Source organism: Gopherus evgoodei, chromosome 1 (genome assembly GCF_007399415.2).
Source record: "Gopherus evgoodei ecotype Sinaloan lineage chromosome 1, rGopEvg1_v1.p, whole genome shotgun sequence".
NCBI lineage: Eukaryota > Metazoa > Chordata > Testudines > Testudinidae > Gopherus > Gopherus evgoodei.
Genome location: NC_044322.1, coordinates 88,199,808 through 88,215,780, shown reverse-complemented (window position 1 = coordinate 88,215,780; position 15,973 = coordinate 88,199,808).

Below are 15,973 nucleotides of genomic sequence, written 5' to 3'. Positions count from 1 at the left end.
AACCCAGGTCTCCAGAGTCTCAGTCCAGTGACCTCTCATTCAGTCAGAAAAAATACTCCTAAATTAGGTGACCAAACATCATGAATAACGAACAATATGTGAAAGACACAGCCAAAGTAAGCATGTTGTGAACAATTCATAGGCTAACATAGCTTCTCAGATAATATCCAAACAATTTTGAATAACAAACACACTAATAAACATGTATAATTTGCAAATAGAAAAAATATATATAAATGTAATTAATGTATAATTTTCTATTAATAATCTCCCGTATCTCTTTGCAGGAGTAACCTAAAGTGCCGATAACAGAGTTCTGGTTTGGTTTGGTAGCCTGCCAGTCCAGAACGCTATCTGGGTGCCTAGAAAGAGTACAGTAAATCAGAGTTTACAATGATGAAACTAAGAATTACTGTGTAAGTATAGGACTAGAGGGAGCCGCGGACTTCAGATCCCAGTCTTGACTCCATTAAGGACTCCTATTCTGACACCTGATCTGACTACACCCTCACTTGCCTTTCCCTTTAGCAATTTATAACTTTTTTTCTGAACCTGTAACAAGCACTTTTTCCTCCAAGAAGGCATGCTAGAAGTCAATGGGGCTACTACTGTAACTGCTTACCAATGTGAGCAAGGAGTTCACATTATAGCTTTTCTGTAACAGTTACAGGAATGTATATATTTAAACAAACAATTAGCAGTTCAGTTACTTAGAATGGTTCTTTTGAAGTGAAGAGGGAATATGTCTTGCATCCACATAGGGTGTTCTTCTGTAGCCTCAATTATTCACCCAGCTTTGTTTTAAAAAAATATGGAAAATGGTATGAATTATCATCATATTATGCCAGCTATCACAAGTCATTGCTGCTCAGCATGATTCTTGTTAATTTGTCACAAGTGAGTTCTAGTCAAAATTCTATTTCCTTACCTTTTGTTTCAGAAATAATGTCAGGGGATGTGCATTGTTATATGCAAACCTTAAGTTTGGGCACATTGTTTTCAGAAAACAGTTTGAAATGAAGCTGGTGTCTTTCACTTCAGTTAATTCACTGAACATTTGATTGACACATTTAAACAAAATAATGCATTCCATATTAAATTGCTCTATTATGAAAAAGAAATGTTAGCAGAATTTTAAAAGCATGATGCAATAAATAGATAAGGCATAAAAACGCCTCTTGAGAGCCTCAACGCTCCCTGCAGAAACATACCCAAATATCTGGACAGAGAAAGAGGCTTAATATGGACAGAAACTATTCAATTGAAGGCCCTTGTTCACTGTGCTGTGTTTTCATTCAAGTTGCTATCCCAGGGCACACAGCAGCTGTGACCCAGCCCTAGTTGGAGCATTTATTTCTATTAGTTTGATCAGCTCAGGGCCTTGAGTTTCTCACATAAAAGGAAGAATTTTGATTAACATTTTTACATTTTAAAAAATTTAAGCCAAAGCATGTTCTTTCAGTTTATGTAGGGAATATTTTTGCATAGTTCTGTTACCAGCTTATCTACTCAGACTTAGTATATTTTCCACCTGTTGCCCCCCACCCCCTTTCTCTCCCTGAATTTTAGCACTTTTGGTGAAAGACAAGAGGGAATGGTAAATTCAAGCACATTTCCTTGGGATGCCTAGGTTAAGGGTTGAGGTTTAGCCATAAAAATTGTTAGACTTCATGCCTGAACCATTTCTCATTTCAGATTCACTATATGAAATTAAAGTCCACAAGCCCAACAGATTCAAAGAACGGTGCAACAAAGGACTGGCATCACTTTTTTTTTTTCAATGCTGCAGAGATTAAAAACAAAGGAAGATTTTTGTGATGTGATTGGGGTTCAAGAAGATTTTATCAGCAAAAAAGTGTTGGATTGGAGGCACTTCTCACTGGGAATTGAATGGGGTCTGTGTGTGTGTGTGTGTGTGTGTGTGTGTGTGAGAGGGAGAGAGAGGAGAGAGAGGGTTAGGGAGATGAAGGTAGGGGTGAGTTTGAACTGTGGTTGTCACTAGAAGGTCACACAAGAGAAAGCAAGGTTAAGCAAGTGGGAATTGTGCATTAGACATACTTAACATTGGAAATTATGAATTTGACTCACAATTTCCTTTTCCTGATAACACTGCTCTACAGCCAAAATGCTTCTGAAATAAATGTGGTCCAACTTTACTAATTCTGGGTCACTGAGAATGAAAATGATGCTTAAAATTGTTGATTGGCTCTAATTTTCAAGATATGCTATTGGGTCAGTATATACGACCCTTGACTTGGGAATGGCGGAGGATAAGTGAGTTATAAAGGGAAGGGATCTCAATTTAAACCAGAAATGACTAAAATACATCTTTGACTGGGTCTATGAATAAAGCTATGACTCGGTTTGGACAGTACTTGCTTTTTAGACAAAACAATGAATGTTGCAATCTGAAGCTGGGTATTGCGTCATACATGATATGAATTACATCATGTTATTCCTAGAAGTCATGGATGATGCAGTCATAATGAAGCTTACATCACTTTGCTGAACAAATTGCCCTATATCAGCTCTAGAAATCATACGATGTCGTGCTCTCTTATTTGTCGTGCTCTCTTATTTGTCAGTGTTTGATTTTGCAAAGGGACACATTTCTGTTTAGCCAAAGTGAGCAGAGATGCCTCGTACTTGTGTGAAGAGTGCAGATAACTTCTGCTATGTTTGTGGTGAAGTGGCTTTTGCATCACAAAAGCACAGTATAACCACTATGGTTAAGAAAGCCTATCACCTTTCTTTTGGCTGCAAAATTGGAGATCAGGACAAGAGGCGGGCCCCACACATATGCTGCAACACTTGTGCAACAAATCTTTGCCAGTGGTTGAACAGGAAAAGGAAATCTATGCCTTTTGCAGTGCCAATGATTTGGAGAGAGCCAACAGATCATACCAGCAATTGTTACTTCTGCATGGTGCCTCCAGTTGGGAAAGGTGTGTTAAGGAAGAAAAAGTGGACCGTGTATTATCCAAACATTCCATCAGCTATACGCCCAGTACCCCACGGAGAAGCTATACGCCCAGTACCACCACCGGTTCCTGATGCACCAGAATCATTCTCACTTGAGTCAGATGAGGAAGAGGAAAAGGATGAAACTTCTGGTCCTGAACCATCAATGTCACAGGACCCACATTTTCTCCCATCCTCCTCCTCTGAACCATAACTCATAACATAAGGTGAACTGAATGACCTTGTCAGGGATTTGGAACTACCCAAGAGTAAGGCAGAGCTGTTGGGCTCCAGACTACAGCAGTGGAATCTCCTGGCAGGCTATCAGGGCAAATGGAGCCCATCAATGCTTGCAGACTATTGCTGGACAGTGACAAGAGATGCTCCATTGAATGAATACAAGAGACAAGCCAGAAAGCGCCGAGTAGACACTGACTAGGACTAAACTATGTACATAATAGTTTTTTGCCTTTTGTTTCATAATAAATTTTATTGATATAACCCTTTTTCTGATTTTTAAAGTGTTACATCAACAGGACAGGTGAAATATTATCATGTAAAGCAACCATAAACACATGAAAAGCCCTAGGTTTACAATTTATGATTAAAACTCTACTATCTACACAATATACATAGACATAAAATGTAAAAACTTAAATATCTTAGAAATAGTAGCCAATCAGTTGTTTTAATTGTCATATTTGAATTCAGCACATCAAAATGCATAATAAATATCACATTTTATCTCTGAAGCAGATGACTTCTCAAAAATTGTAGATCAGTGTAACCTGTCTGCCATCTATGATTGTGTGATGGGGAGAGATGCTCTCCATTGGTGCCATCTAGTGTCCAGACAAGGGTGTGGCAGTTTGCCTTCCTCCTATGTATCTTCTCTCTTATTGCCACTCCTCTCTGCAGTGCTATGTTCTTCTGTCAGTTGCATCTCACGAAGTGGGTATTCACCCACGAAAACTCATGCTCCAAAACGTCTGTTAGTCTATAAGGTGCCACAGGATTCTTTGCTGCTTTTACAGATCCAGACTAACACGGCTACCCCTCTGATACTATGTCCTTCCAGTGATTCTATCCTCTTGCCAGATCATGTATTCATATCTTTCAGGGTATGTATAAAAATTTTGACAATGGGCAAGCCTTCAGGATTAAGTGGGAGGTCTCAGTGCTCTCCCACCTTCCGGTTAAGATCTTACAGCTCAAACTCTTCTAACTTCAGGGTCTTCTCCCCCACCCAATGAGGTTTCCAGTATCTACCTTCAGAGAACCAAATATCCTTTCTTTGTAGGCTTGGTCAGATCACTGTATCCAGTCCTCAGGCAACCAGAATTACTACACTACTCTTTAAGAGCTCAGAATACAGAACAGTTCTTCTCCACTGTCTTGTGAGCTACTCTGTTCCCCTTTTAAGCTCATCCTCCAGCGTGAGCAGGATTTTCAGGTTCAGTGGGGTGGGACTTGGCCCTGAGCAGCACTTTATTGCTTGTCTTTCTAGTATAGGGTTTGTACACCTCATCACAGTAGGGTTAAGTCTCCCCTTCTGCTTTTCTTAGGAAGGTGCCATGGCTTTCTTTGCTTCTGAATCTAAGCACTATCCACTAGGGAAATCCATTCCCATGACTTACGTCCATCAAAGCTGTACCACAGTACACTTTGAGTCAAATCTGAAGAATGAGGAACTGGGATTATTTTATGCCAAGACAGCCGTTTTCAAATTTATCAGTGCTCTCAAAGCAGATGGCTAACTGTCCATTGCTTCTAAATAGGCTGGGAGTGATCCAGCCAACCTAGGCCTTGGCACCTGACTTTCAAGGACTTGTCCAAAAGGAATGCCAGAGCCATGCTTGTCTATCTTTAAATATGTCTACCTTGGCAACACTGCTTGACTTTAAACCAGATTGTAATGGATCATTGCATTAGACTTTTTTTGGACACTAGTCACCACCTCACTTTAACAGTCTCCTCTTTTCATCTTCTACACGCTGTATTTCATTTTAAATTAGCTGGGATCTGATGTATGATTGCTTCTCAGTGGTAGATCCAGTCTGACAGGATCTCTGCTAAAGTTCTGCTTGGATGCTTTTATAGCTGCTCTGATTGCCAAAAGCTCAAATAAATGTATATTCCTTGAGGCTACCGGTGAGGATCACTCATCTGGAGTCACCTTATTCCGTAAATGTGCCTGTGATGGGGTATTCACTCCACACTTGCCCTGAAAGGGTTAATAAAGACTAAGAAGGGGACTAATTAACCTAACAGGCCACAATTAAGAGGAATCAAGTGGCAAAGTAATCCTCCTGACTGAATGAGGGAGCCCAGCTGAGGAGGAACAAGCTGGGTTGGGGCTATGAAGGCAGAAAATTGGCAGCAGAAAGCGGGGCTGGTTGGAAAGTCTGTAAGTTGCACTTTCACAACAAAGAAATTGCACTACAGTACTTGAATGAGGTTAATTGAAAAATACTATTTCTTTTATCATTTTAGTGCAAATATTTGTAATAAAATAATATGCACTTTGATTTCAATTACAACACAGACTACAATATATATGAAAATGTAGAGAAACATCTAAAATATTTAATAAATTTCAGTTGGTATACTATTGTTTAACAGTATGATTTAAAATGCAATTAATTGCTATTAATTTTTTTAAATCATGATTAATTTTTTGAGTTAATCACGAGTTAACTGCGATTGACAGCCCTATTTTTTACATATTACAGCTCATTTCATTATCATTTCATAGGAATCATTCCAGCACTCTTATCAAGCTTTCTGAATGTTTGTTCTGGTGAAACTGAATAGTGGCAGTTTGTTACACAGCTGGCTTATTCTCCAACAGGACAGATCATTTGTCTGTGTCAATATGTACATCTACAAAACATAACAATCGCTTTCTTAGCAGAAACTGCTTATATTGGTGTGTGGCATTCCCCTCCTCATTTCCCCCCGGATGAATGGGGGAGAATGCAAGCAGATGGTCACTCTGAAGACATGCCAAACTTGGTATCTTTATAATTTTCCTGAATATACAAAACTGAAGGAAATTTGACCTGGGATTTGTTATTTTTGTCTTAAAAATGTTATTTTGTGCTACCAACAGTCCCCTCAACATATTACAGAAAAAATGTGTGAGTGTGATGAAGCCTGTATATGTTCTTAGGCCATGATCAAAATAGGACAATTCACACTTTGGGTGCTTTTTCTGGGGCTAGGCCATAACAAGTGCTCAAAACAGAGACAGAGCTTTAGAATAGTGCTTGTTCAAAAGTGATCTTTCCCCTGAGGAAAGCTTTGACTTTGACTTTTCCAGGGTGTATGTGTGTGTGTGTGTGTATGTATATGTAAAACTTTCAGATGGAAACTGAAAATGTTGATTTGAAAATGCTGCCATGGTGCCTCATGGGACTTGTAGTTCTAATGGAGAGCCTTATGCCCTCATTCTCCTCTATGGTCCAGGCTCCCTGGCTGGACTAAATAGATTCATAGACTCCAAAGTCAGAACGGACTGCTGTGGTCATGTAGTCTGACCTCCTGTATAACAAAGGACACAGAACTTCCCACAAATTATTCATAAAGTATCTTTTAGAAAAAAAATCCCATCTTGATTTAAAAATTGTCAATGATGTAAAACACTCAACAGTCTTGGTAAATTGTTCCAGTGCTTAATTCCTATCACTTTAAAAATTGTAGGCCTTATTTCCAGTCAGAATTTGTCTAGCTTCAACTTGTGGCCATTGCATCCCCTGGAGGACTAAAGAGCCATTATCAAATATTTGCTCCCTCTGATCAAGTCACCCTTCACCTTCTCTTGGCTAAGTTTAATACAAGGATTGGCGACCTTTGGCACATGGCTTGCCAGGGTAAGCACCCTGGCATGTGAGGCTGGTTTGTTTAACTGCCGTGTCCATAGGTTTGGCCGATCGCGGCTCCCACTGGCTGTGGTTCGCCGTCCCAGGCGAATGGGAACTGCAGTCGCCCAAACCTGTGGACATGGCAGGTAGACAAAGCAGCCCAGCCTGCCAAGGTGCTTACCCTGGTGAGCTGCATGCCAAAAGTTGCCGATCCCAGGTTTAATGGTTCACTGTAAGGCATGCTTTCTATTTCTTTAATAATTCCTATCGCTGAGCATCATGGGTGGCCATGGTACATAATCGGAAACCTAGAGCTAGAGCATTTGGCCCATAGAGGAAAATGGAGGCAGGAGGCACCCACACTACAACTCCCACAAAGCACGACTGACAGCAGTATTTTTTTTTTTAATTTTATTTTTTTTAATTGATTCACTTTTTCAGGTTCCAGCTTTTGGACAAAAGTCTATGTTTTCTATGGAAAACAGAAACTTCAGACAAAAATGTTGTGGAGTTGAAGACCCAACTTTCCACTGGAAAATTGTTTCAATGGGAAATTTTCCACCTGTGCTACTTCACGACATTTTAAAAAGTAACTTAAATTGTTTACTTTGACATTATTTCAATAATAATCCATTAATAAATATTTTAAAGGCAAAGACTTCCAGGGCAAGGTATGCATGAGTCTTAGGAGACTTAGATTTGCTTCTGTGGAAGAAATTGAAAAGGTAATTTCAGAATTAGGGAAAAAGCATACATTCTTCTCAATAGTTTTTTTTTTCTGGCTCTCTACTCAGTGAGTGACCATATACTTCACATCTGACTTCAGGTGCAGGCATTGCCCCATGCCAGTGAGAAAATCCTTTTCACTTAGCCATCTCTAAGTTTAGTTGTAGTTCATCACAAATGAGAACAGAACTCTTTTTTTCTGGAGATAGCAATGACACCACGCACTGCTTAAAAATACTGCACAAACATAGCTATGCAAACTGCAAGAATCTTGGACAGTGAAAGAGGATTTGAGCCCCATTGCTTAGTTAATGAAATGCACCGAATTACAACTTGAAATTACTTATTAGAGACTAGCTCATTTGAAGCTGATTTTGCTTTTTGACATGCATGTTTAAGGCCAACTGTGGTCCAATTAGGAAATTGCAATGGGCTAATTACTTCCATTCAAAAGGCAGTTCTGAATTTTTTTGTATCTTTTATGACCATTAATGCCTTTTCCCCTGGTTGAGTCTACTCATGTTTGCTCACTTGCTCACTCCCAGGTCACTCCCTGGGAGAAGCCGTGACCAGCACATCTCTCGTCCCGTGCCACTACCCACAACCCCCATTGGCCTGGGATGGCAAACCGCAGCCAGTGGGAGCAGCAATCGGCTGAACCTGCAGATGCAGCAAGTAAAAAAAAAGGCCCAGCCCACCAGGGGGCTTACCCTCGTGGGCCGAGTGCCAAATGTTGCCAATTCCTGGTATAAACCCTGCAAAGGTGAAAAGAATGACTAACTGTCTCAAGATTGCTTCTCAGTCCTACAGAGCTCTACCCAAAATTGTTAGAATTTTCTTATATTTAAAGCTACAGTGATCAAAACTGAGAAGGAAAAAAGGCAGACTAATTAAATAGATTAGTCTTCAAGTAAAGGAAGTGACAGAGTGAGGAACTGTGCAGATAGGGGTTCCTACAATGATTTTTTTTGGAAGCAGTATTAGCCCTGGTCTCTGTCTCCGGTAATTTCAAGAAGAGGAGAAACTCGACATTGTTTTTTTTTCCAGGCCTGAGTATTATCATGAATGTAGTATGTTTGCTCTATTAATCTTCCCCCACTCCACCTACCACTCAGTTATCTTTTCTTTTCTTGTCCAGAATCTTTTCTCTCCCTCCCAGCTGCAAATTTTCTGCAACCCTTTTTGCCCTGTGTAATAAATAAAGGGGGGTGGTAGCTCCCTCTTATGAACACCCAGCCAACGAGTTAGCTACAAAATCCCTGTTAGTAGCTGCTTTCTATATGCTTTACCTGTAAAGGGTTAAAAAAGCCCATAAGTAAAAGGAAGGGAGTGGGCGCCTGACCAAAAGAGCCAATGGGAAGGCCATAACTATTTTAAACTGGGGGAAAAAATTCCCTTTGTCTGTCTGTTGTTGTTCTCCGGATAGAGGAGACACATAGCAGCAATGCTGTAAGAAGCTTTAAACCAGGTATGAAAAATAATCAAGTCATACCTAGAAATTACTTATCTGAAACCCCAGATATGTAAATAGATCAGGGAAGTCTAGAAAGACACAATTAGGTTTAACTCTTTTATTTATTTATAGCTTTTGGACTTGTCTGTGCTTATCCCAGGTGCTCTTGTTTTGCTTGTAACCTTTAAGCGGGACTTTAAAAAAACCATTCTTGATGCTTCATTATTATATTTGCTCTCTTTTAAATCTAGCAATAACCTAAGTTCCAGATATATTTTCTTTCTTTTTGTTTTTAATAAAATGTACCATTTTTAAGAACAGGATTGGATTTGTTGTGTCCTAAGACAGTTGTGGGCAAACTTCTTGACCCGAGGGCCACATATGGTTATAGGAACTGCATGGCAGGGCATGAATGCTCACAAAATTGAGGTTGGGGTGCAGGAGGGGTGTGGGCTCTGGTTGGGGACGCGGGCTCCAGGGTGGGGCAGGAAATGAGGAGTTTAGGGTGCAGGAGTGGGCTCCAGGCTCTGGAGTGGGGCTGGAGATAAGGGTTTTGAGGTGCAGGAGGTTACTCCAGGTTGGGATTGAGGGGTTCGGAGAGTGGGAAGGGGTTATGGGCTGGAGCAGGGGTTGGGGCACGGGGAGAGGCTCAGGGGTGCAGGCTTCAGACAGCACTTACCTCAAGCAGCTCCCAGAAGCTTGTCCCTCTCCAGCTCCTATGCAGCAACGCAGCCAGGTGGCTCTGCGCACTGCCCTGTCTACAGGTGCCACCCTGCAGCTCCAATTGACTGTGGTTCCCAACCAAGTGGATCTGCGGGAGCAGCGCTCAGGGTGGGGGCAACATACAGAGCAGAGCCCCCTGGCTGCCCCTATGCATAGGAACTGGAGGGGGGCCATGCCTCTGCTTCCAAGAGCCGCTTGGAGTGGCCCCCAACTCTGCTCCCTGGCTGGAGTGCCAGAGAAGGGCAAGTCCCAGATCCTGCTCCCTAGCGGGAGCTCAAGGGCTGGGTTAAAAAGGCCGGTGGGCCCAAGCCAGCCCTTGGGCCATAGTTTGCCCATACCTGTCCTCAGAGGTTTGTGCATATGTTGTTTAATTAGCTGGTGGCCACAGCTGATTTCCTTTGTTTTCTTTCTCAGCTCTTCCCTGGGGATGGGTGCGGGGATGAAAGGGATTGCGGTACTGCACAGGAAGGAATTTCCAAGTGCTCCTTCCTGGGTTCTCAAGAGAGCAGGTAGTTTTGCACTTGTGTGGTGGCAGCATCTACCCATCCAAGGTCACAGTGAAGCTGTAACACTGGGAGTTTAATACCAGCCTAGAGTTGCCAGTATTAATTTTTAGAATCCTTGCAGGCCCCGACCTTCTGCACTCGAAGTGCCAGAGGGGGGCATCAGCCTTGACACCCTGCCTATCTTCATAAGAGTTGTGCTACATCACCTTCCAGTTGTATGATCTGATTTGCAGATGAGTATGGTATGGACAAAATGTTGGATCATTATAACTAACTATTATTTCTACTGTGCTTGCTCCTAAAATCCCCACTCTGGACTGGTGTCTGTTGGTGCAAAGATGTAAGCAGAGATGGTTCCTGATTAAACAACTTAAAATCAAACTTGAGACAAGCTATGACCTGTACAATAAGCAACAGGGAGGGAGGATGAAAGTAACAATGAAAAGATCACAGTGTAACATAAGTTACTTATGTACACAATTTGATTAGTTCCAAATCAAGTAGTATTGTTTGCAAGACTGATCTGAAGTACGTCATACTACATTGCATGCAAGACTAGGGCACTACCCACAGGCACTTTAGACCCGGGCTTATATTAAGTACTCCCACTGTCTTGTCAGAAGGCAGCATTAAGCCTTAAATCACTGGAGGCCATGGAGGGAGAAAGAGCCATGAGCTAAAGATCCCAGAACCACTACACTACTGCTGAGTCAAGTTTGCTATCGTTGTTCCACTTAGTGGCATCACTCTTACTTTAATGGGTGCTAATATTTAGCAGAATTGCCCACACATTTATGTTAAAAGAATAGTCTGCACATACAGTACAAGAGTGCATAATATGTGCATAAAAGAACTCACTTATTCCATAAAGAGACTCCCTTGAATAAGGAACAAGAAGCTTTAGCATAAAGGTTATTCTAAACAGCCATCAGGTTTTTATTCAATATGCTCCCCCATTGCTACAGGTGGCATTGTCACTCTCTCAATAACCCTATTTAGTAAGGAGACATTAAACACTTTCCTTTTCTTATGCTGTATCTAGGAAGCTTTTCCAATTATATATATATATATATGTTCTATATTTGACTTATTACTCAAAGGTTAATTACAGGATGAAGAAAGCAATTGTGAGGGTGGTAAGGATTTTTTATTAACCATGATGCTACATTTAATATAGAGGATGGTCATTAGTTCTCTCAAAATCACTGGTGGATTGCACTTTTGGAAAATGGAGATGCATAGTTCAATGGACTCGCATGAATTCCTGCTCTCTGGTTCATAAGGCAGTAAGTGATGTACTGTAAAGGAACATGCTGTGGTTCAATATCATATTCATAATATTACAATTAGGGAATTTAATTTTCCGTTTTAAATCTCATTATTTGTGGCATGTTTAGAGCCATATGAGTTCACAGTCTAGCAACGATGACCCTCTTTCCTCTTCACTCCCTCCTCCACTCCCAAAATACATAAAAATACCAGTTAGAAATTTGTTTATGATTTGAAAGTTTAATTTCTCATTTTAAACACTTGCACACTCACCAAGAGAATAGTATTTACTTAAAGATTCTATTGAGTTTCACAATCTGTGCACTTCCAATTCCTCATGTATTATCCAGGGTAAAGTGTCTGTTGGGTGATAAACTAAATATCAACTGTAAAGAATAAACCTCTATGTAATCAAAGGTGGGGAAAAAAGAAATAAGGTGTGAATAACATTGATCAGCACTTTACTACAACAGCAATTTTTTTTCAGTATTAATACTTAATTATTAATTTGAGCAGCTTTAGCTTTCATAACCACATTTATTTGAAAATACAGCATTAATTTATGGTCTTCTAAACAAATGGCACGTTTAATATACAATTTAATGTATCCTGGAAAAATAGAGTTTCAAAATTCATAATAAAGTATTGCACAAGAGACCAAACTAGAAAGCTGTGTAACCATCAATAACTGCTAATAGTAACTATTTAATCTACTGACATGGCTACAGTGGACTGTTAGTGAATGCTCTCCCCCAATATAAACAGCTCATTCTGGAGAAACGTATGCAGATGAGGGCTGGATTAGCAATGGAGTAATTATGAAAGCTGCAGAAAGTATTGTACAAGTTGGTATTGTTTCATTGCATGCCTGAAGATATGGTATTACAGTAGTGAGCACTTAGATCCGGGAAAAAAAAATTAAAAAAATAATGTAGTCCAGGTAATGTGTCTTTCATTCTGAGAGATATAGGAGCATTCTGACATCTTGATATAATTATTCACAATCAGAACAAAACAGACCTGGTTAGCTAGGAAAAACTATTTCTCTTAATGGTCTGTATTCAGTAATTAATATCCAATGCATTTTGCATCAGCAAAGGAGAGCATATGGAACTGAAATCTTTAAGAACTCTACTTTTGGTTTGGCTTGTGACCCAAATCTTGAGTCCTTGCCAAAAATCCAATTTAGATTTGACTGGCACCTCCATGGCCTCTCTCACTTCACTTTATCTTCAGTTGTGATCTTTAAAACACTTATCTTACTAAAGACACAGGCTCTTATTCTCATTTTCACTATCACGGTGAAGGCGATTTAGTGTAAATGAGACTTAGGCCAAAAAAGCCTAGCAATTTTAAAGGTGACATTATGACCTGAACCTGCAATCATTATTCAAGTAAAATTCCCATTGTTTTCTCCATAGCAGTAAAATTAGCAATTTTTGTTTTAAACACACATACAAAATCATTTGCTCCCACATGCCATAAATTGTTCTTGAAGCAAAAATAGTACATTTTGGAACAATACAATGTCATATATTATATTCTAAAATCAAAATTCATTGGAAACTATTCAGGCTGCCAATGCTACCAACCTCTTTTGTACCTGGGCTAGGTTATTTGCAGGTGTTTGTCACTTGAAAAAAATCCATTATATTCTTTATTATTATTATTATTATTATTATTATTATTATTATTATTATTATTTATTTGGCCTTCTCATTGAGGTATAGAAGAAAGAAAAACCGAGACTTTCTACTAGAAGGGTAAAACTGCCAATCTGAATTTTTACACTGTATTTATGGTAGTTACCTCTATAGAAGTACAAACTAGACCTAGTTTTATATAAGGGAACTTATGAATTATAATCAACTACTGCCAGTCAAGCGCAAATATGAACATGCAATTGGAGGACATTCTGCTTTACTTCAAAAAAATTATAAGCTCTAATTTCTTTATTTCACAGTGCATTTTTATTACAATCATTAGGTACGTCACGGGGAATTTTTTCCCCTTTCAAAAAAAAAAAAGGCAAAAGCTCATGTGGAAGCTTTGCTACTTTGGAAGATTATCCTTTTGGTTGTTTACTCACATAAAGTATATACCAATGGAGCTTTGTGGTCCTTTCTAGTAAATAGCTTCCCAAGTAATAGATTTGTTTGCAAAGACATGGAGACCTACATTTTGGGACACAGTGCATGCAACTGGAATTTATGTGATGGACAGTTTCTGTGCTCAAACTGTGCTTATGCTTCTGAGGTCATTACTCTGGGATTGGCTGTGCCCTGAAAGTATGGCCCTAAACCATAGGCATTGTAAAGCCAGAGGCATTCTTCCTTGAGACCTGACTGCCATGAGTGCTCTTGGGTATGCAGCAGAAGCAGCACACTCCCACATAGCTACTCCCACATAGTTGGCAACCTACACAGTCCCAATCTCTCCCACATGCCTCATAGTCCCCACCCACTTTAAACAAAGCAATTCTGCCTAGCCTTTCTGCAGATCATGCATACTTCTTCCCTGTGTTTACTCCGTTTTTACTCAGCTAAACTTATATGAATTTACCCACCGAAATATTGCATTACAACAGAATTAACCTGATTAACAATCACAGCGTTTAGTCTTTTGGTCTTTTTAGTTACATAAAGTAATCAATTGTATTTGTAAGTGAATACATTTTAAATGAACATTTTCATTTATTTTTGAAGGCACATATCCCTTCTTGTGACTGGTTGCTGGATCCAGGTTTGTTGTGATAGTGAGGAAATCAGCTGCATCCTGGTTCTTCTGGGAAAAAATGTTTGCAATACTAAGTCTAATTAGTGATGTTTTTAAATTAGGCTGCCCAAATGCTAGGCACTTACATACATATATATGTTCTGATCCAGCCAATCACTGAAGCATGTTTAAATTTAAGCACATGAATAGTCCGATTGAAACCAATGATATTACTCACCTTAAAATTAAGCATGTGATTAAACACCCAATGTAGGAAAGTACTTAAGTATATGCTTAAAGTTAAACACATATTTACATGATTTGGTGGATCATAATCTCATTACTTTGTATTTATCAACACTGAATTTCATCTACCATTTTGTTACAATGTCATCTGGTTTTGTGGGATCCCTTTGTAGCTCTAGACAGTCTGCTTTGGATTTAACTATCTTGAAGAACTTCGTATTGTCTGCAAACATTGCCACTTCACTGTTCACCCCCTTTTCTAGAACATTTATGAGTATATTGAATAGTATTGTTCCCAGTATAGACTCTAAGGGGACACCACTATTAATCTCTCTACATTCTGAAAATTGACCATTTATTCCAGTCCTTTGTTTCCAGAACATTTATGATTATGTTAAATAGTACTGGTCCCAGTACAGACCCATGTGGGCAGAGCCGTCCTTTGGGTATGGCAAATTGGAGCGATTGCTCCGGGTCCCATGCTTTGGGGGGCCCCGCTGGCTGGTGCAATTGGCCAGTGTGTTCAGTCCCAGAAGTGATGGATTTGTCACTTCCGCCCTGGGCCCTATGCACCCCTAGAAACGGCCTTGCCTGTCGGACACCACTATTTACTTCTCTCCATTCTGAAAACAGACCATTTATTACAACCCTTTGTCTCCTATCTTTTACCAGTTACTGATCCATGAGAGGGTCTTCCCTCTTATCCCATGACAGCTTACTTTGCTTAATAGCCTTTGGTGTGGAATCTCATCAAATTATTTCTGAAAATCTAAGTATACTATATCAACTGGTTCACCCTTGTTCACATGCTTGTTGACTACCTCAAAGAATTCTAATAGATTGATGAGGCATGATTTTCCTTTCCAAAAGACAATATGACTCTTCCCTAACATATTGTGTTCATCTGTGTCTGATAATTCTGTTTTTTACTATAGTTTCAAAGAATTTTCTTGGCACTTAGGTTAGGCTTACTAGCCTGTAATTGCCATGATCAGCTCAAGCCTTTTTTAAAAAATTGGAGTTATTAGCTGTCCTCCAGCCAGCACATAGTGTTAAGCATTAGATTCCATGCCAGTTTGTAGTTCTGTGATTTCATATTTGAGTTCCTGCAGAACTCTTGAGTGAATTACATCTGGTCCTGGTGACTTATTACCATTTAATTTGTCAATTTGTTCCCCAATCTCATCGACTGACGCCTCAATCTGGGACAGTTCCTCAGTTTTGTTACCTAAAAAGAATAGCTTAGGTGTGAGAATCTCGCTCAAATCCTTTGCAGTGAAGACCGATGTAAAGAATTCCTTTTCCTTTTCCACAATGGCCTAGTCAGGTGGTCACGAGTATACTCCTACTGCTATACTCTATTATTCAAGCATGGAATTTCTGCCCATAAAGATTATATGGTTCAGTTTGATTCATTTAAGATTTCTGCTATATTTGACTCTGTTTTCTTTCACATATAGTGCTGCTTTCCTTTCAGCACAACCAACTCTGTCATTCCTATATGTTTTATA